We start from the raw sequence: 22493 nt of genomic DNA, 5'->3' as shown, positions 1-22493 counted from the left end.
TCCGGTTTAGATGAAACTTTGCACATGGCTGCATACCAAAACCATAAGTTTTGAACCGATTGAGAGGTCAATCCGACTCATGACTGATTTTTAAAAAGGGCGTATGTATTTTTGCATTTCACAAAAATTGCCTTTTTCAAATCATTATAACTCGGAAACCGTTAATTGTACAAAAATGGCGTTCAGGAACAAGTTGTAGGGAATCAATAGGGCACTCTAAAAAATATATACACTAAAAAAATTGTTTTTTTTCTCAGTAATTTCAAAATGAACTAAAAAAATTAAATTAAAATAAATCAGAATTTCGATTTTTTTTGATAATTTTTATTTTAAAGCTCTTATTTAAACCTACAGATTGATGGCAATCTCATCCGTGCCTTTTGGAAAATGAAGAAGTTACAGATAAAACAATTTACAGATATATTCGAAATTTCAAGTTCTCGTTGAACGATAATCATTTAAACAGTAGAATTTTATTCTACAGGTTAAAGCCAATAAATTTGTTCATGATTTCCTTTCTTCTGAAAGTAGCTGTTCTTGAGATACTTGGATATTTAATTATAACACCATATTTTATATTTCCATCAATAGTTTATTTGCTTGCTAGATATAATTATTTTATTTTTTTTTAATTTAATTTTTTTGGTTCATTTTGAAATTAGTGAGAAAAAAAATCAAATTTTGTTTTCAGTGTATATTATTTTGGAATGCCCTATTGATTTCCTACAACTTCTTCCTGGACGCCATTTTTGTACGATGAACGGTTTCCGAATTACAACGAAACCCGTATACTGTTGTAGCTGTAACTTCTTCATTTATCAAAAGGCACGGATGTGATAGCTATCAATCTGTAGGTTTTAATAACAGCTTTAAAATAAAAATTATCAAAACAAAACTAAAACCATGCTTTTTTTTATTTAACTTTTTCAGATTATTTTGTAATTATTGAGAAAAAAAATCAAAATGTGAAACGCAAAAATACATACGCCCTTTTTAAAAATCATTCGTGAGTCGCATTGACCTCTCCATCGGTTCAAAACTTATTTTGAATATGTCACTTATACGTCTACTCATTCCTGGAATTGCTCAATAGTTAAGATATACAATACAAGAACAATTTTTGCTATTTGGGGATTCCTCATAGTCATTAACTCTTGCTTTACTTATGAAGAAATTATTACTCCTATATATAATGAATTTGAATATGTATCAATCTCGGGGGAAGTACATATTGGTCCTCAAATGGTGAGATAACTAAGTCCTCACAAGTGCCTATCTCATGCCTCCCCGAGCGTCTATGATGACATTTGGTCAATAGAATGGCGTCGACTGGGTGCTATCGCCTTCTGCGTTAGTAGCAGAATGAGAGGGTGCGAAATGGCTTGTAGGTAGAAGCCCATCCTAAAGTGCAATGTTTGTCATAGTGTATTACAACATATAATTCTGTTGTTTATTACATCATGTATTATTATTATTATTATTTTTTATTATTATTATTATTATTAGAAGAGCGTAACTTACACTGCGACATTAACTGTTATATTGTCTAATAGGATATTGTTTCATATATTATCGTCTTACACTATTTTATGTTGTTATATACTATGTTGTATGGTATTATACTGCATTATGTTGTATTATATTATATTATAGGGTTTATTATGAGTAGTACTACGTACCTCTGCGCAAAATATAAATTTGTTTTCCTTATAAGTTATCATTTTTAAAGTAATCTTTTAACTAACTATCAAGGTCATCACAAGGTGAGCTTGGTCCTCACTGGTTCCTGTTTCATGCCTACACGTGTGTCTGTGGTGACAATTGGTCGAGGGAATGCGTTGATGGCAGAATGAGAGGATGAGAAATGACATATTAATTCAAGTAATATAATATCATAGCGTATCGCAACATATCATTTTATTCTTTCTATTATATATTATATATTTCATTGTACCATATTATATTGTTCTTCATTATTATTTTCATTATTATATTTATTGTTATTATTATTATTTCGTCATCAATAATAATAACATATATTATTTTTATAGATGTGGATATTATTATTGTTATTAGAAGTGAAATATTCTACTTCCTGCAGTATTGCGAAGATAGAAGAGCATAACTGACACTTTACATAAACTGTTATTTTATATATTGTTTTATAATATATTATATTATATTGTATGACATTGTATTTTGTAATCTATTATATCATTTTATGTTATAATTATTTCATTACACTATGTTTCATTGTATTTATCAATATAAAACATTTATCACGGGGGCGTAAAGGGGAGGGAGCATCAGGGCATCGGACGAATTGATGACTGGACGAGGGATTGTGGATAGCCAGCCCAATTCACTTGAAGAAAACTTGTTTCCTTCTGAAGGTTTAAAATGAGTCTGACGCGCCCTTCTCAAACAAACCATCAGGCGGGTTCAAACATGTATAGCGATATGCTTCATCCATGCACTGGATATTATGGTTGGAAGAGCATCTTTTATTCCCGCGAAATACGAGTAAGTGACTCTACTTACTTATCCGCCCAACCCTTTTTGTTCGCTTTTCGGTAACAGCTATAGTAAGAAGGTGAATGGATGAGTCATATCGGGGCTACTGTAAGTCTACCCGCATCCACTGGCAAGTCCTTGAACTGATGGTGGCTTCACTTCACATCACATCACATCACATCTCGGGGGAAGTACATATTTTCGGCTCTGTCTACTTCAAAATCAAACTATTTCATATTTGGTGCAGCAAAAGTCTACTCAAGCGCAATGTGGAAAAATGTAATTAAATAACTAATAACTTCTATAGACATACATCTAGGAAATAAGGTTAGGGAGAAATGTAAAATTGCACGAGATTTAGGCAAAATTTCAGACTCCAAGCACACAGCACAGTAAATAGCATGCGGCAAATGACCAGAAACGGCTAAAGTCGCTAATAATAAAATATAAATGAAACAAGTAAATAGTATACTGGATTTTATGAGGCGCTTCAGTCATAACTTCCAGGGCCCATACACAACTAAATTATTCTATCAGTTCGCTTTCACATCTCATCCAAGTCAGTCGAAAAAACAAAACCGCTTACGTTTGGGACGGAAGAAACCAAATACAGTATTGTGTAGTGAACAATAGAGCGATCTCGAAAGAATAGGTACAATTATTGTTGACTTTAGGCGGTGCGAAATTCGAACTTCGATACGAGAACTTGAAGGTTTGCTTAAGGAGCAAATGCATCTTGACTTTAAGCGTGTACATTCACTTCAATGCAATAAGACAAATAATGTTGTTTACATCCAGTTTTATGAAAAGTTGGATGCAATTCAATTCGCTAAAGACAATAACAATGTGCACTATGTGGAGCACGAAAACATTAAGTACAACATTCCAGTATACATATATGGAAGACAGTGCTATGGAAGTGCGTGTGCATGATCTTCCCTTAAGCGTAATTGATCCTTATATTCGCAAAACTATGTCCCAATACGGAAAGATTCACTCTATCGGAAAGAAAAGTGGAAGAATTTTTCCCCGGTATTCTAAATGGCGTACGTTTGTTACGCATGCGCTTGAAGAGGCCTATACCTTCTTATGTAACTTTCGGTCAGGATACAAGAATCTCGTGCAAATCACTTGTTACCTATGACAATCAGATGGCCACATGTCAATATTGCCAAAAAGCTGTTCACGCCAAAGGACAACGGTGCTTCCTTTACACCAACCCCAAGCAACCCCAGTACACCTGTGACAGCCACCAACAACAATTAAGCATCCCCTTCAACGAAAACATCAGTATCTCCATTAGAACAAAGTACACTAGCTGCAGTTAACAACTTACCCTCCAACCAACCAGCAACTGCAACCAATGTACAACAAGGCGCAACTATGGCAACTCTCAACGAGCCCAAGACTACGATCGACAAGGAAAACGGAAACACAACACCGACGATGAAGCAATGAGATAAGTCACGGACAAATTGACCCTCGATCCTCTTATTCTTATGTAACAAAAATCCAATCGGCCACGTAAAACTTGTACGCGAAAAGGCCTGAATAAAAAAATTATTTAAAAAAAAAACAAATAAATTATTCTATAGTTCATATGTCAGACCTATTTTGGAATATTGCATTGTAAACCATTAAGATGTAGTCTACATTTGCTTGACGGAATAAATAAATAAATAAAGCGTGTTTTTGACAGATCACCCGTGACTCGTGTCTTGTGTCATTGTCGAACTTGTTCAGTTTGATCTATAATTTAATCATGAATAGACTTACGAACGAACAACGCTTTCAAATTATTGAGTTTAACTATAAAAATTCATGCTCGGTTAAGAGATTATAATTGCAAGAGCTATCGATGCATCCCAAAAAAGTCACTGTTTCGTGTGGATTATGAACCAGTGGCATCATCGGGCCGTACTACTTCAAAGGCGACGATAAGCGGAACGTTCCTGTGAATGGTGAGCGCTACCGTGATTGAAGATTTTTTTGCTCAAAATGGAAGAATTGGACATACCTGACATGTGGTTTAACAAGACGGTGCCACATACCATACAGCACGCAAAACAATGACTACATTGAGAGCCGCCTTCGGTGAACAGTTGATGTCACGTTTTGGGCTCGTCAATTGGCCGCCTAGATCGTGTGATTTAACTGCTTTGGACTACTTCTTGTTGGACCATGTTAAGGCTCATGTCTACAAGGACAAACCAGCAACGATTGACGTACTAGAAGCCAATATAGAAGCATTTATTGGTGGAATACCGGTCGATATGTTGGAGATAGTGCGCCCAAATAGGATCTTATGCATGGGCCATCAAATTATATTGATCGTTATATCGATTCCAATAAATACGTCATCTATTTTCTCAGATTTGTTGTGTTTTTTTTTTCACAGTCTATACCTCTTGAAAAATCATTCTTTGAATAAATTTTGGATCGAGATTGTTGTACAATTACTTGAATTAGTTGAAAAATTTCATTCGCACTTTGTAAAATGACACCTGATCCGGACCATGGAATGAGGCTTGTTAAAACCAGAATATATTTCATAATGTTAGGGGGAGCACATCCTCCGTGTCCAATTCGCACGACTACTGTTTCTGTTATTATGACATCAGACGCATTCAATGTGGTGTATTTTATAGGCAAAACGCTGAATAACCTGAATCTGAACTGCACATGATACAAAACCATGAGCCAACAGTAATCCGTTCGACTCAAAAAAGTTTTGTTTTTCAAGAAAATTAAAGCAATTTCAAGCAATTTCTGCAACAACAAAATGTATCACGTACCTCGCCTCATCTTAAATGAGTACTTCAATATATTTTCCGTGGGAAAACTAATTATTACCAGTTTGCTCGAGATATGCAATTGCATCCCATTTGTGTGATAAGCGGAAAAATGCGAATTCCCGGTAGTAGCGATTTATCTTACGCCTGAGTACACTGTACTGGACTGTTCGCTCCCTGGAGGATTTGACTTGACTGATGTTCGGTTGTTTGAAGTGTAAATTAAGAAAAAGGCGAAATTAAAGGCAAAGTAAAATTGATGGCAAGGCTTTCGATACTAATCCTTTAACAGAAGTGGACCTCTGCAAAAACTCCACACAAGAACATTTCCATGTATAAATTGGACCAGCTGCCCGGTAATTATCACAAGTCCAATAAATATAGTTGAGATACTAACAATAATTTTCTATATGATTCTACATTTTTGAATTGTCAATTTGAGCTCTGGTTTTTGACGGCTGCATGACAAGTGCAATACTTTGCGGAAGCTCTCCACTAGATTGCTATGGATTCAGATCGTAAAACTATTTAAGTTTTCCCACTCGCGGATGCCAAGTAATTCCACCGGAACGGTCAGCGAAACTTAGAGTAGCAAATACAGTCACGGAACCATCACAAACGCTACTGCCGTGCATACGACAACGATTGAATCACGTGTCATCGTTCATCAGCAGAAAAAAAAACTACACCAAGGTTGTCACTATCGTCATCATCACATCATCGCAACACACGACGGGTTTATTTGCCATTTTTCATTCGGCGGTTGAAAAGATACATTGTCATTGTCAAGATTAGTAACTAGATTAGTGAATTCAGGACTACATGTTGGAAAACAATTAAAAAAGTGTTCCTGATTTTTTTCTACTGGAACGGATCATTTTGTTAAAGCTGATTGCTCTACAGTAAAACACTCGTTCGTTGATAGAGGGAGCTGATTGAATCCGTTTAAAAGTTATTTTATAATGCAATTTTACACAAAAATTTTACCTAAAAAAATTCTACCAATTCAAACAATCAAAAGTACATGAGAACAGGTATAACATAATGAGTAAATCGAGGTCTTTCATGCGCGCCGGAACTGTCTCTATAATCAAAATCAAATAAAATTAAAATGAAAAAACCAAAGCGCATTATTTCGGCTCATATGCACTTAAGCTTAAATCGGCCGTTTAATAATGAACAAAAAAATTCTTTTTGCTGGATCCTTGGAGAGGCGTTTTCATTGCTTTAGCGAATGAAGTAGTGGTTCGCTGTTCACGTTCCCGCGAACAGCTTTTGGCAATTGTGACATGTAGCCATCTGATTGTCATAGGTAACAAGTGATTCACACGGAACCTTCTTCAAGCGCATCCGTAATAAACGTACGCCATTTAGAATACCGTAGAAAAAATTCTTCCACACTTTCTTTTCGATGGAAAGAATCTCTCCGTACTGTGTCATATTTTTTTCTAATATAATGACCGGGAACGCATGAGGGTAGATCCTGCACACGCATTTCTATAGCACTATCTTCCATATACACTGGTATGTTGTACTTGATGTTTTCATGCTCCACATAGTGCACAGTTTTATTGTCTTTAGCGAATTAAATTGCATCCAACTCTATAAAACTGGGTGAAAACATTATTTGTCTTGTTGTATTGCGGTAAATGCACATTTTTAATATAAAGATGCATTTGCTCCGTAAGAGTTCTTACAACGAAGGTCGAATTTTGCACTACCTGAAGCCAACAAAAAATGTTTTTTTTCCGTGTTGGCGACGGTAGCTTTTGATTTTTTTGGTCTCTTATTTCAAAATCGTTCTATCTACACAATATTGTACTAGGTTTCTATCGTCTCGAACGTAAGCGGTTTTGTTTTACAGACTGACTTGTGAGAGATGTAAAGTGAAGTCATCAAAACGTAACATAATCAAGTGCTCACTAGCTCCTATCCTATGCCTTCCCGTAACTTTATTATGACATTTTATCAAATCAACACTGTTGACAGTGTGCCATTTCTTTCTGCAGGGTTGCAGAATAAGACGGAACCAATGGTGGTTCTAAAGTATTTCATAATTACCACGGTTTAATTTCAATTTTTTTATTATACTAGAGAAAACCGAGAAGACTGCGGTAACCTAATTTTTCATACCTGAACCGGTTATCTAAAAGTAGGTAGTTTTTGCCTTTCTCATATAGAAAGGTTATGTAATCACTGTGAAAACCGACTGTTGCACCGAGGCCCGGAGGGCCGAGTGTCATAAACCATTCGACTCAGTTCGTTGAGATCAAAAAATGTCTGTCGGTCTGTCTGTGTGTGTGTATGTGTGTGTGTATGTGAGTATGTATGTATGTGTGTGTGACAAATAATGTCACTCAATTTTCTCAGAGATGGCTGAACCGATTTTCACAAACTTGGATTCAAATGAGAGGTTTTGAGGTCCCATACAAAGTTCCTGAGTTTCATATAAATCCGACTTCCGGTTCCGGAATTATAGGGTGATATGCACCAAAAAAAGGAAAAAAATTGTCACACACGTTTCCCGAAGATGGCTGAATCGATTTTCACAAACTTAGATTCAAATAAAAGGTTTCATGACCTTATACAATTTTCCTGAGTTTCATTTGGATCCGACTTCCGGTCCCGGAATATGTGAAAATTTATCAAAAAATATGCAATCAATTTTCTCGGGAATTTCTTGACCAATTTAAGAAGCAAATAATAGGTCTTGAAATTCTTTAAAAAGTCCCCGAAAAGTTGATCCAGATCCGACATCCGGTTCCGGTATTACAGTGCGATTAGTGAAAATTTTCAATTTCATGAGTATTTTTTCACTAGCGAAAGCGAAACGAGGTGCGCATTTTTATAAAACTTACTGCTAAATTGATCTAGTTGACGGATCTTATTAGATAGTGAATTTATAAAACTTCTTTGAAACTACTAGTCTCCGGTTTCCGCTTCCGAAAGCACCGATAATAGTGAAGAAAATCTCCAAAAACGGAACTCCCGTCGATTTCAGCAACGGTTAAGCCGTTTTTCACGATTTATTTTTCAAATTAAGGTTTTCATTGTCTTTAAACATCCTGTGCAATTTCATCCTGATCCGACTTCCGGTTCCGAAGTTATAGGGCGAGGAGTGTCATAACTTTCAAATTCAAAATGACGATGCAGGAGAACGGGTATAGCGTTATGGGTAAGTCGATGCCTTTCACGCTGCCCACCTGGGTTCGATTCCCAACCCCGCGCACATAGGGTCAGAAAACTTTTCTGGCCCGAAGAGCTGAATGACAACAATGTTAAAATCTCTATAATCGAAAAAAAGGCGGGTGGGTAATGTCAGAGACCATAACTGGATGTCGTGAATACGAAAACAACTGACATGTTCCTTAACACTTCCGAATATCAATTAGTTGATCAATTGTATGAATTATGCAAGTATTTCCCTTTTTCACATTTTTCTCAAAAAAGAAGGCTTCACTTGATCCCGATTACTGTGAATTTCACACAGCGAAAGGTGCACAAATCTAACCAAACTGTTCCAGATTTGCCCTAAACTGAGGATATTTACCTTCGATTTTCGAACAACAAATCCTAATAGTTCTTTAGAAAACTTTTAGAGCCATTAGAACGGCTGATTTTGTGTAATGCTCTCCACCGTTGTTTCTTCGCCAATGCAAATGAATGGCAGCTGTGACGTAATCGCTCTTGTCGAAAGCGAAACTAGCTGTGCAGACGACACAAAACACATCTGGTCGCAGTGGCGATAGAATCCAAACTGATTCAATTTTTGTTAAAAGGTTTCTTTTATGCGATTTCATTTGTAGCTTTTTCACTAATGGGCGGTCCTAACGGCTATAAAAATAGCCGCATGCAGAATTTTAATGTCGATTATTTCATATCGGATTTGCATTTCATTGAAAGAAACTATCAGGATGCTGTACGGGATTCATTCTTGGCTTTCAGAAGGACCAAATTGTGGAACTCACTATGATATTAAACACTGTTCGGAACATTTTCCTCGAACGATTTGTTGTACAGCAACAGATATTTTGTTCTCTTCCTCAGAATGCGTTCTGATTGGCTGTTGTTGACATGGCTCAAATAAAACAGGTTTTTCAATAGTGTACTATTGAAATACTTCAATGCTTTTGCTATACACGTTTAAGTTGAAAAATTTATTGGTAGTTAGATTATGTAAATCCTTTCACAGATCACTGAGCTATGAGCTTTAAAAATACGAGAAAGGCAAACGCGCCTTATGGATTATCCCCTTTGATACTCAAATTTCTGTGAAATATCTAATTTTTGGATTTTATTTAGTAAATTTGAAACTATTTGTCCCGTACATTATAGTTGGTATCAAATTCATTTGATTGGTGTACAAAAATGCTTAGCTGTATATAGCATTCTTCGAGTACTTCTAATATTCTAATATTTCTGTGTAAATATCGAAGTTTTTGAGACATTCTCAGTAAAGTTGAAATTGATTTCTTCTAAAGCATATAGTTGATGCTTGATTTTACGTTTCGTCTTAGACCTATCAGTGCGTAGCAGTTTATGTTGAACTGCTACCTCCGACCTGACGGTTCAACATAAACCGCTAGGCAGACGTAAAGTTAATGCTATTTGCAAAGCACTACTTTGATATTACACCTAAGTGTAATATCAAAACTGACGTTCCGAACGAAACAAATTTCGGCTTACTAGCCGTACAGGGGATAAAAACTCTTTACCTCTCAAACTCACCACAATCTGTACGGCTAGTAAGCCGAAACTTGATATTACGCTTAGGTGTAATATCAAAGACGTGCTTTGCAAATAGCATTAACTTTACGTCTACCTAGCGGTTTATGTTGAACCGTCAGGTCGGAGGTAACAGTTCAACATAAACTGCTACGCACTGATGAGACGAAACGTAAAATCAAGTGAAATTGGTTATGTGCAACTAGCATAAATTAGGGGGTAAAAACTCTTTACCTCTCAAACTTGCCATATAGTTGATGTCAAATGCAATCTATTGGTATATAAAATGCATATGTCGTCGCTTTGAATTTAAAGATATGTCGAAAATACGAAGTATTCGATAATTTATGATTATGATAATTTACTTTTGGTTACGTTTTTGATCATAACTTTCATTAACAAAGTGTAATTGGAAAATTTTCTGTTCCATTGATGTTGTGATAGACGTATCTGTCTAATGATGAACAAATTTTCAAAATCTAAATCTTCTAACAGTTGAGATATGGCCAGCCAAAGTAAGCGTTCTCACTTTTTTTCAACAGACTTTAGTTGGAACTTTTTATAATAACTTTGAATAGAATATTCGGTTTTCCATCGTGTCAAATAGATTTTATTCCGAATGAATTTATCTTTCTAATGGAAAAAAAGTTTTGAGATCGGTCCAAAAATGGCTAAGATATAGTCAGTCAAAATTAGCTTTGTTTACCCCCTTGGTATTCGGAGTGTTAAATAGTCAAAATTGAGATTGTAATAAATTCGGAACTAAATAGTAAAAGTGGCTCGAGCATTATTCAGAGAAATTAATTTTTTGAACAGCTAAAAAAATATAATTTATCGATGATGACATGAGTAAAACAAAATACATTTCAAGTTTTAATCATTAGGGTCTACCGGAAATGTTAGAAAACGATAGCCCATACTGAAAACACACAGAGACGAGGTCGTCGGTCAAATTAAAAATCAATTAAACACATAAACTACGAGTATGGGGCTATTGTGCTCCAATTATGTCTGACCTGAAATCTATTTTATACCACTTTGTCCATTAAACTCTCGTTGTGCTTTTAATCTACGTTAGTGAAGTATATTAATATTTAATATTTTATTCCACTGCTTCTGTGAATGCCTTAAAATCAAAGCTTGTGAAATTGAAACCAAGCCATTTGAAATTACACCTTCCAAGATGCTCTCGGCATTTTAGAGCTAAAGCAGTACAGCTTCCAAGTTCAATTTCATTCTACGAGCAAAACAGACCATTTCTAGTCGATCCGTGTATTATAATACGAGTCAAGTATTGGTAAACAATGCATTATTAAGTAGCTAACAGGGTCCGGCACTCGAAGTGTAACCAATTAAAAAGGCCATAAATTCAGTTTGAAAATTACTTTTACTTAATTCAAAGTACAAAATGTGTAAAAATAATACACAATTCAAAATCAATTCACTTTTGCTCGATATGACCACCTTTTGCCTTGACTATGGCCTTGAGACGGTCAAAAAACGAATCGCAAGTTGCCGAATGTGACTTGCAGGTATTAAGGCCCACTCGCGGACAATAACTTTTTTCAGCGCCTCGAGACTGGTGTATCTTTTAGTTTGGACTTTGCTCTCCAAAATGGCCCAAAGAGAATAATCCATTGGATTCGCATCTGGTTAATTCGAGAGCTATTGTGTGGACGTGATGAAGTTCGGAACGTTGTTTTTCAGCCATTCTTGGTTCACTCGAGCTTTGTGAGACGGTGCCGAGTCCTGCTGAAACGTCCATGGTCTGCCACCGAAATGTTTGTCTGCTCACGGCTTCAAAGCAACCTCCAGAATACTTTCCCGATAATATGTCGCATTTACCTTGACGCCAGGCTCGATGAAAACGATTGGAGAGCGCCCATCTGCGGTTACAGCGACCCAAACCATTATCTATTGCGGGTGCTGCCTTCTGGTGGCCAATCGATGACTCAAATTCTCGTATGAACGGTAGGTCAAGTAAACCCTATCGTTTTGAGAGTTTACGAATTGCTCAATTGGAAAAATTTTCTCGTCAGAAAATACAATGTTCGGAAATTGACCGCTTTCGGCCAAACGAAGCAACTCCTTCGCTCTCTCAAGTCAAGATTTTTTTTTTCGCGTTCACTTTTGGCAAAATCCTTTCTTGCGCTTGTAAACAATACAACTCCGAACTGTCATTTAGCAAATTTCTAGAGAGCTGATGCCCGTGCGTCAGCTGCGCGAGCGGTCTGAAGTTGGTTACACTTCGAGTGCCGGACCCTATACTATGATTCATTTAGAAACAAAATGACTTACCTGTACTCTCGCAGACACGCACACACGCGAATCGGTCAGAATTTGTGGTCGCCAACTTTCCGCTGCGTTAGGCGAACCGGATTTCCCTGTAGAGCCGTACTGCCCCGTGCACAATCACTCATCACCACTTGGGAATTGCAGCAGGGTTCATCCAATAATCAAAGTTCAATAGGCGGCCACCGTCATCGATATATGGCAAGCAGCCGAAGAGCCCCTCCAAACCAAGTACGTATCATCTCTCTTTGTTTGGCTGGCGTCGGTAGCAGGCTGGTATTGTGCAGTTGTTGATTCAGGTTGAAAAAAAAATGCGAACAAACAAAGCTGCAACTACATACTTCAAATCAAATTCTAAACACACTTGTTGTTTTTTTTACATCTTCTTCTTCTATGCTGTACACTACCTTACACTACGCTGCCGGTGAACTACTATTTTTTTATATAACCAACCGATTTTTTCGTCTCCCATGGCAGCCGCGTCTCATCCGTCTGCCGTTGACCGATGCGGTGCGCGACCCAGACGACGTACGGCGGCTGCTTGTGCCGCTTTAGTACACACCCAACCCCCCCAACTTGAAGGGGCCCCGAACAACAATTATTCCATAATCAAACAACTCGGCGCCCTGTGGTTGGAGGGAGTATTTCATCTAGCGTTTGTTTGGATACACTTTTGTTATTATGTTTAAAATTTCGACGGTTTCTCTTGATTTACACAATTTGCTACTAATTTTTCTCATGCATCTAGGGGCTGTCTCGTCGTTTTTCTTTGGCACGCCAAGCAGCCCTTCACTTACTTTCCTAGAGCATCCGCGACCAGTCGTCAAATCTATATTTACCACCCAACTACTTCTCGGTAGAGGAAGAATTGAACAATAAAACCTGTAAGCCCAGCAGCAGTGGCAGAACCGATGGAAGAACAAGGTTTTGTCATGCAATCGGTCGGGAGGAAGCGGGACTGGTGCCAGTAGAGAACACACTTGTTTCGTCTCCAAAGCGGCGCGGTTCTCATCCACCCGCATCGCGACAGTCTGTTATCGAGTGCCACACAGCCCATACCCACAGGGGAACGCTGTGTGTGTGTTCTATATAAGTTTACATTTGCTCTAACGATTTTTCCGAAAGTAATTCCAACTAATGGAACGGAAGCCAGCTTAAGCGCTGCAAAAAGAAAAAAAAGAAAATCCAACGAAATTCACATCCAGCACCGATTATGTTTGTCACCGTTTCTCTGATTTGGACAAATGAATGGAATTTGAAATGAGCATAAAAGTTTGTGCTGGCTGGAACGTGCCTAGTTTGATCGGGAATGAGGCTCGTTATGCTTTAAATAAATTGTTGTGCAAGCAGATAACGAACTTGGTTGTAAGTACTGTTTTCCGAATCGATTTTTATGTTCCATTAGGTTTCAGATTACATGCACTGTTCGAGGAGCAAAGACTTGTGGAGGTAGCCATCAACAGATCAGCCAATGGAGTGTGTCGTCGAGCTTCGGTCGTTAAACTGGTCATGCAATGTCCTTCCGATGTAAAGATAAAAACCGTCGAACGTGAATGCCTTTAACATGTCGGTACTGAAAATAATATGCTTCATGGCTTACAGAATGGATTTTACTGTGAGAAATTGAAAATCCACCGTCACATGGCAAAAGAGGTTTATAATTAATGTTTCGATTTCTAGAGTGAAGCTTTTCGATTTCAATTACGTAAAATTTCTAATGCTTCTCGTTGGGAAACAGTGAAAGTTTGACAAATACTAACAATAGTGTGCATGCACAGTCCAAAATTGAACACTACGAAGCAGAAAACGTGAAATGCTTCATGCATACATGTTTGCAGACATTTGTGCTGTCATCTGCTGCGCAACTTCCCAAGTAACCATATTCATTATATTGCTGCATGTTTATAATTATACTTAATCTGCATACTTTAAAACAATGTGCATTAAATTTGCATTCAAAAAGTAATCTCACAAAAGAAATTTCGCCGTGCTATATATCGGCATTCAATGCTATATTTTGAAACAACGAAACTTTATAAAAGTGCAATTGATCGATAAATCAATGCACAGTGGGGAAAAAAGGATAAAAACCTGTCTTAATCCACCTAGTGGTGTAATGATGCCTTTCTCAAGAAATTTTGTTTTCTATCTTGATTAAATAAGAAACTTTCTTTAGGTATAAACTAACATAACCGTTTTCAATTTGTAAACAGTTTTGTCAAGTTAATAAGAATTTTACTTTATTTTGCATCGATCAAATAATCTCCGAGAAAATTGAGTGAATTTCGTTCTAGAGCACTATTTTCATTACTTGGAACCAGTATAGCCGAAGTCAGTCCGTTTAGTAAGTAACTAAAGTACAAATTGAATCAGTTTTGAGCTAAATCTAGAAGAATTTTACCCTATTTTTGCATCGTCGCTCTAAATGACGGTGGGCAATTTTAAACACACTTTACTATATGAAAGCATGATGAAATTCAGTAGCAACTTTTGGGACTATGAGATTTTCCATTTTATGAGTGATATGTTTTGACACATACTCACACATACACACACACACACACACACACACACACCCACATTGCTCAACTTGATGAACTGCGTCGAATGATATAGAACACTTAGTTCTTTGGGTTAATTCTCACTAGTCAATTTTTCAAGAGATTGCAAAAACTTTCTATATGAGAAAGGCAATAATTTTATAGAAAAGCATCGTTATAACACAGTTACAACAGTTCCCCTTGAAAAATATAAATGTTAATGTAATGCAGGGTTGCCGCACGCTATACGAAATTGAACAAAGCACGCTGCGAACGGAGCAAAGCCGCACATGCCGTCGCGTACTAGTTTTGCATCGTCATTGACGTCATGACAACATGCATCGTCATGACGATTTAAATGTTTTGACACTCATCGCCCTATAATTTCGGAATCGGAAGTCGGATCAGGATTAAATTGAACAGCATATTTAAAGACAATGGCAGCTTTAATTTGAATCGTGATTCGTGAACATCGGCTTAACAGTTGCTGAGAAATCGAATCTAGTTCCGTTTTTTTTGAGATTTTTTTATCGGTGCTTTCGGAAGCGGAAACCGGAGACTAGTAGTCCCAAAGTAGTTTTATATATTGACTAACTAACAAGATCTCCCAACTAGATGAATTTAGCAGAAAGTTTTATATAAATGTGCACCTCGTTTCGCCATCGCTTGTGAAAAAATACTCATGAAATTGTAAATTTTCACTTATCGCACTGTAATAAAGGAACCGAAAGTCGGATCTGGATCAAATTTTCGAGGACTTTTTAAAGAATTTCAAGACATAACATTTGCTTCTTAGTTTGTAAAAAATTGTTAAGAAAGTTCCGAAAAAATTGAGTGTGCACTTTTTAATAAATTTGCAATATTTCCTTGTAATTCCGGAACCTGAAGTCTGATCCGAATGAAATTCAGGAAAATCGTATGAGGCCATAAGGCCTTTCATTTGAATCTAAGTTTGTGAAAATCGGTCACGCCATCTCTGAGAAAAATGTGTGATTTTTTTTTTTTCCTTTTTTTGGTGCAAATCACCCTGTAATTCCGGAACCGGAAATCGGATCCAAATGAAACTCAGGAACTTTGTATAGGACCGTAAGACCTTTCATTTGAATCTAAGTTTTTGAAAATCGGTTCAGCCATCTCTGAGACAATTGAGTGACATTATTTGTCACATACACACAGAGACATTTTGTGATCTCGGCGAACTGAATCGAATGGTATATGACACTCGGCCCTACGGACTCCGTTGTAAAGTCGGTTCTTAAAGTTCTCAAATTTATGCAAATATTTTCAAAGTGGAGTTTTTTTTGCCGAAAAATGATGGTAAAATCGATTGATGATAATTAGAATAGCCGCACAATTTACTATTATGCACTTCATGTTTTACCTCAATGTCCTCTTTGTACTTAGAAAAACTGACTATAAAACTGTGAAAAAAATGAATTCGACTAATCAAAAGGTTCTCCTGATATTATCATAAGTTCTATAAATGGATTTCCGTTAATCAGAACCACCGTAAATAACTGTATTCTGTTTTACTCCAAATCTTTTCATTAATTTACAGAAAAAAAAGTTCTGCTGATCGGTGTTGGGGCTAATTATGGTAAATCAAGACAGCTCTATGTTACGCATATAACCCGACAAATTATTTACCAGATAGTTTCCATGATCCCATGAATTGTACAACATCATTTTACCCTACTTTTCTCTCAAACTTAATTTTAAATGTAATTCTGCTTCACAATTTTGAAGCAGATTTAAGGCGACCTACCTTCCTTTCGCATTCCGAAAGGAGACTGATTGCAGTTGATTAAAATCAAACGATATCACGTAAAAAGCCTTATAAAGTAGATAAGATGAAGATTGCGAAAAGATCGTTTTACTCCAATTTATCCTAGCAATATTGGGGTAAAACGGTATAACATGAATCGTGCGGTCATTGAATCTATTTGTAGGACTTTTTACGTAATATTGTTCGATTTTAATCAACCACAACCAGCCTCCTTCCGAAGTTCGATAGAAAGTTTAACCAGGATACGACTTATAAAATAACGACTTTATAAGGTTTTCTACGTAATATCATTCGGTTTTAACCAACTTTTCACGAAAAAAAATTCGCCATTTTGTAGCTGTAAAACCTCCCCAAAGTAACAATAAATAGAAAGAATAATGGGATTGGGTATATTATATGTAGAAAGTTTGTGTGAAACTTGAAAATAAATTTAAATAACTTGAACTTGAAATAGATTTTGAAATGAGGATTTACACGGACTTTTAAAATGTTGTTTCTAGAAAATCGTGTTCAAAGTTTATTGTTTACAAAATCGAAGGAAACAATTCATTTTTCTTTCGAGCAATCCTATTTTTCCCATGTACTTTGTTATCATAAAACATTTCAAACGTTTTATTATTTTTACGTTTCGTCTTTGACTCATCAGTGCAGAGCAGTTCAAATTGAACTAATTAGTGCTAAACTCGACAGTTCAATTTTGTTTTGCAACGGAGTGCAAAGTCTTTTCTGACGTGCCGAACGAAAACGTGTTTTCGACTATTTCTGGCTCTGCACTGATGAGTCAAAAACGAAACGTAAAAATAATAAAAACGGTTATGTGCCCTAGCACAAAATTTGGATAACCCCTAAATGATTTCAAACGTGTTGCGTCAAATTTTCAAATCCATCAAGGCAAAACTCTTGAGCCTGTACGCCGAGCTCTCGCCTCTTCGCAGTATGAGATAGGAAAAAATAAAGACCCATAATTTCCTGAGTTTTGTTCCGCTGAATTTCGAAAATTCTGTGAATGCGGCGAATTCAGCAAGCCGTACAAAACGACGGACAATTGCATAAAGATAAATCCTACCAGAAGCGTCCGTTGTCCATCCATCGGTGCCATGACGGTGGCACTCTGTTTTGGAAGGATTTGTCATCGAACCAATACGCGAGTCCGGTGATGGAGTAATGTGAAGCCAACAATGCTGTTTTTGTGCCCACGAAGGAAGCGAATCTGTCAAATTTGCCAGAACATCGTCAAATAGGAAAAATCTGGGTGATTATAGAAGACAAGTTGCATAAAACGGGGAAGGTTTTCAAAAAAGACAAACATTTGAAGAAAGAGTGCATGAAAGTGTGTTAGGAAGATGGCGCAAGTGTTCAATACGTAAATCTCTGGAAATACTTCATTTATGCGTGAAATATTCCGCAGACTGATGACCGTATGTCTGTTTATTGCTTTAAATCATTTTGGTGATATTACAAGCTTTTAGATCGAAGATGGCATCGAAAAAAATTGTTTTGCACGTAGGCATCATTTCACAACTAGGTGGATTGAACTAGATTTTCACTACTGTTTCCATTACTTCCAGACAGGGGTAAAGACCGATAAACTAGAAATGCCATCGTTTGGAAAACAACCAACAATATCTGCAAACCAGTAAAATTTAATAGGCGGGTAGGGTCTAACACTTTTTATTATTTTCTTTATATTTTATTTATTATTTATTATTTATTATTTTCTTTATATTTTCTTATAGTAAAACGTTTCAAGAATTTTCTGTGAAATTTTCAAGCCTATTGGAACGAAACTCTGGAAGTAATGGACCTTTATCTATGGCTATCTCATTCTACGAAGAAGCAAGAGCTCGGCGAACAGGTCCAAGATTTCTACTTCGATTGACTTCAAAACTTGACAAAACGTACTTGAAATGTTTCATTACAAGAAATTATAAAAGAAAAAATAGATTTTTTGAAAATGTTAGACCCTACGGGCTCCCTGGAGTAATAAATTGTTTCCATTGATTTTATAGACAAAAACCTTTAAACGCGTTTTCCTCGAAAGCAGGCTTTGAAAGTCCGTGTCCATCGTCATTCAAAAACTACTGCATAAATTTTTTTTCAAATTTCAAATGGTGGAATTTTTCGTGAAAAATCGTAGTTTTCACTTTGAACAACCACCAAAAAAAAAAATCAAACAGAAACGTTGGGGTCTAGAAAAAATTCTTCTCTAAATATGCTGCGTTCATTTGTTCACTCCTGATTAGTCTGCGCTGAGATATAGTGGACACCGCAAATCATGATTTTTAAGAAGCGTCCTAAAAAATACCTCTTCACCGACTTATTTCTCAATATTTTTCCAGGAAAAAATTACAAAATTCTGGAAAAAAAATCGTAAAAATGAGGATTTTTGTCGTTTAGATACTACCAAAAAAGCAAAATAGTTTCTTATTCTATATCAAATTGATTGTTGTCGGAGCTAGAATGAAAAATTTCCAGCGTGGAAAAACAATATGGTCGCCATTTTTCGATTTTTGACCTTGCTTTGTATGTTTAGTTAATAACTTTTTTAAATAAAAATAAAAAAATTTGGTTGTAGTTCCGATCATAAAGAGACATTTAACAAATAAAATGCCGTTTAGTTCGTGTTAATATATGCAATAGTTTTGGAATACAAGTGACACCCAGTTGAAAATATGTTGTCGAAGTTTTTATTCGCTACTATCCCGATAGCGACCGCCATGTCTTGAACCCATAATCATTGGATCACAAAGTATGTCTGTTAATCGACTGAGCCACAGAAGCACACATCTGCTTGGCAGATAAAGTGTGCATGTAAATGCATACAGTCGCACCTGCTAGCAGAATGCAACTGTCGAAATGAGTAAAATTCATTTAAATCTAACATTAAGTCATTACAAATGAAATTGTTCGTCATATGACAACTTAGGTCTTTATGAATTACATCGTTTTAGGGGTTAAGTCACCTGTAAAATTGAAATGTTTTTGATATGTAGCATTAGTAAAGCAGTTGGGAAATGTTATTGCCTTACGTTCGTCAGGCATCTCCGAAGTAACCAGTTGAAAGATTTGCTTTGTGTGCCATTCGCAACGAACAATTACCAACTATTTTCATCAATATTCAGCGGCAGAATTCACTATTCAGTAACTGTATCGCACCCACAGGCACAGACAAGTCAACCTGAAAAAAAGATGACGGAAGTTGGAAGCTTCCACCGAATTCAAATCGCCATCCTTAAACACTAACTATTCTTTTTAATGTTATCATTAAATATATTCTTACATTATTGTTTATTCTGTAATTGTGTGCTATGTTTAAAATTCTATAATAAAGATGTAAAAATCTAAACAATTCACACAATCAATCAACCAAATAGAGAGATATTCAGAAGTATTGATAGTTTGTCAGTTCAATTCGTATTCACGTCATCCAGTTATGTCTCTGACATTACCCACCTGCTTTTTTCGAAACAAGCAACAGAAGCTGCAAGCGAAATTTATAATGAACTCATCAACCCAGAACTTCACACAGCATCTCAAAACGATCGTTGTTAAGCCGCCGCTCTACCGCTAATCGATCGACCTAAGAATTATTTTAAATCGATTTTTCTAACCTCCGCACCACTGGACTTCGCATATGACTTAAGTCAGTGAACACTTTACAATTCAAATAACAAACTGTAGAGAGCGTTCCGTTGAGTAACAGGTTCGATGCAATTATTCTAGCAGGAAAACAGTTTTGTATGTATTTATGGATTTCCAATCGGCTTGATTCTTTGAAAATTGAGTCTTTCAACTGAGTCTTCTAACTTGAATTGTACTTAGAATTGGATTTAAGTGTGGCAGTGCAATTTCGGTCGAATTTTCTAAGCGATAAATTGGCTGCATTACCTATAAATAATTCACTGGAGCAGTTCTCATTGCCAAAATGGAAGAAATTTTACCCTCTGTTGATGTGCAAAAGTGGAAGAGAGCGATAAATATCGTAATGGCCAATTACAAAAAAAACTCAAAAGACTTCTAATGACAATTGACTTCAAAGCAGTGTTTCCACAGCGGTCCACTTTTATCGTCTGTCGGTCTGTCGATCACTCGGCCAATTATCTGAAGAACGCAATGCAAATGAAGCGTTTCAATTAGACTTGAGTAATCAGTGATGTGAAGGTCACTCTCCGTGGGTGAGCACCAAAGTCATCAAACGTTGCGTCGGATTTTCTGCAAAATATTCCCATCTGCATGTCGGCAACAACGATAACAATTAGCATACCTACTCAATTAGAGCCAAGCGAAAACAAAAGTTTTGATGACAATAACGTTTAAATCTTTTGTACGAAAAAGCACGAGCCACCGCAATTAGGTAAACGATGAGAAGAAAGATGATGTTTTTCATCCATTATTCTTTGGACTCGTTTGCGTTGTGTATGTACCAAGATGCCGCATGTAGTTCTTGTCCGAGACGAAGAAAGAAAGAGAAAAAAAAACACGCGAATCAGAGAACAAACACAGAAGATAATTTTGATTTCCATATTCACGAGCTACTACTGAAGTTTGCATAATTGATAATAACGTGTTTTGATTATTTTTACGCCATCTAACAGCTATGTAACTACCTCAGGGAACAGGTATGTGGAACCTCAAAACACTTGCTTCACGAATGCACGAAACGGGCAATGTTTCACGGAACTATTAAAAAATTAGCACAAATACTTTTACAAGAAAACACTTCACACTTATCTTCCGCTATCCACAAAATCGTATACAGAACCAACTATCTATATTGCGTTGGATGAATAGTTTCCAAAGCATGAATTTTTTCGCACAACACACCAAAGAAAACCCGCGCGTGCTGGGCTTCTCACGAAACTTGTAAAATTGTCAACCGCGAAAAACTGCACACCACAATTCGTAAAAAAAACACCACCGGCTCTTGAACATCCACCACATCCACCGAGAATCAGCAGTAAAACGATACTGAAGCTAGAGCCCTCTCCGCTGCCGTTGACGAAGCGCGTTACCTGCGCTGGACTTGGACCAATGAACCAACGGATGAACGGTTGTTGTGTGCTTCGATGGGTCCGTCTGTGGCTCGGTCACTGCACAAACACTCAACTTACCGGTTTACCGATAACCACTCTCACTCTCGTACGGGTCGGTTCACACGTGAATTACGAGGAGAGTGAGGGAGACTTTGAAGGAAAGCTTTCATATTTAATCGAACTTTAGCTTGATAGCGAGAGTAATGTTGATTCAAGAGAGAATAATGAACACATCCGCTGTTCACTGAAATTCATGACCACGTGGAGCAAAGGGATAACCAAATGTTAACGTTTGACATTGTACAGGTGCTTTCACATATGCAGATGAGTATTTTTATCACAACATTAAAATTTGGGTCGTATTGTTTAGTAAAGCCCTACTTTTCGGACAATGAGAAAACGTAGATAATAAGCAATTGCAGAAATGTGCAGCAGGTCACCAGACTTCACATACTCAGTTTTAACTGAAATTTTACACATGTCTCCAACATACCAAACCCTTTATTTTTCACGGATGGAAAAACTAATCCTATTCTAGACTAACTTTTGAAAACGGACGGATAATTGTTTCTATGCACTTTTTGGTATTAAACAGCCGATGTCAATTAAAAAATACAAAACTATCCGCGTTACCTTTTCCTGTCATAATTTTTTACGCTTATAACTCAGTCATTTGTTGATGAATTTATATAATTTAACTACCAATCGATTCAAAAACATTTATCTTAAATATTTGTGGCAACATCGTTTAAATATTTCAATAGCATACCATTGAAAATTGGTTTGAACTAACCTATGTTTTCACGAGCCA

General features: G+C 36.6%; 1 protein-coding gene across 4 annotated transcripts in view; it reads right to left on the bottom strand.

The window, feature by feature from the left end:
* Positions 1-21623, bottom strand: part of LOC131439344 (sodium- and chloride-dependent neutral and basic amino acid transporter B(0+)) — a 280501-nt gene extending 258878 nt beyond the window's left edge. For all 4 annotated transcript variants that reach the window (XM_058610240.1, XM_058610243.1, XM_058610239.1 and 1 more), the window contains exon 1: positions 21257-21623. The gene's annotated coding sequence lies outside the window, so the exon portion shown is untranslated. The remainder of the gene's footprint in view (positions 1-21256) is intronic.
* Between the last annotated feature and the right edge of the window lie 870 nt (positions 21624-22493).

The sequence above is a fragment of the Malaya genurostris genome, chromosome 3 (genome assembly GCF_030247185.1).
Source record: "Malaya genurostris strain Urasoe2022 chromosome 3, Malgen_1.1, whole genome shotgun sequence".
Taxonomy (NCBI): Eukaryota; Metazoa; Arthropoda; class Insecta; order Diptera; family Culicidae; genus Malaya; species Malaya genurostris.
The sequence above is the reverse complement of the archived record's forward strand: the minus strand, read 5'-3'. Positions and strand labels throughout refer to the sequence as shown.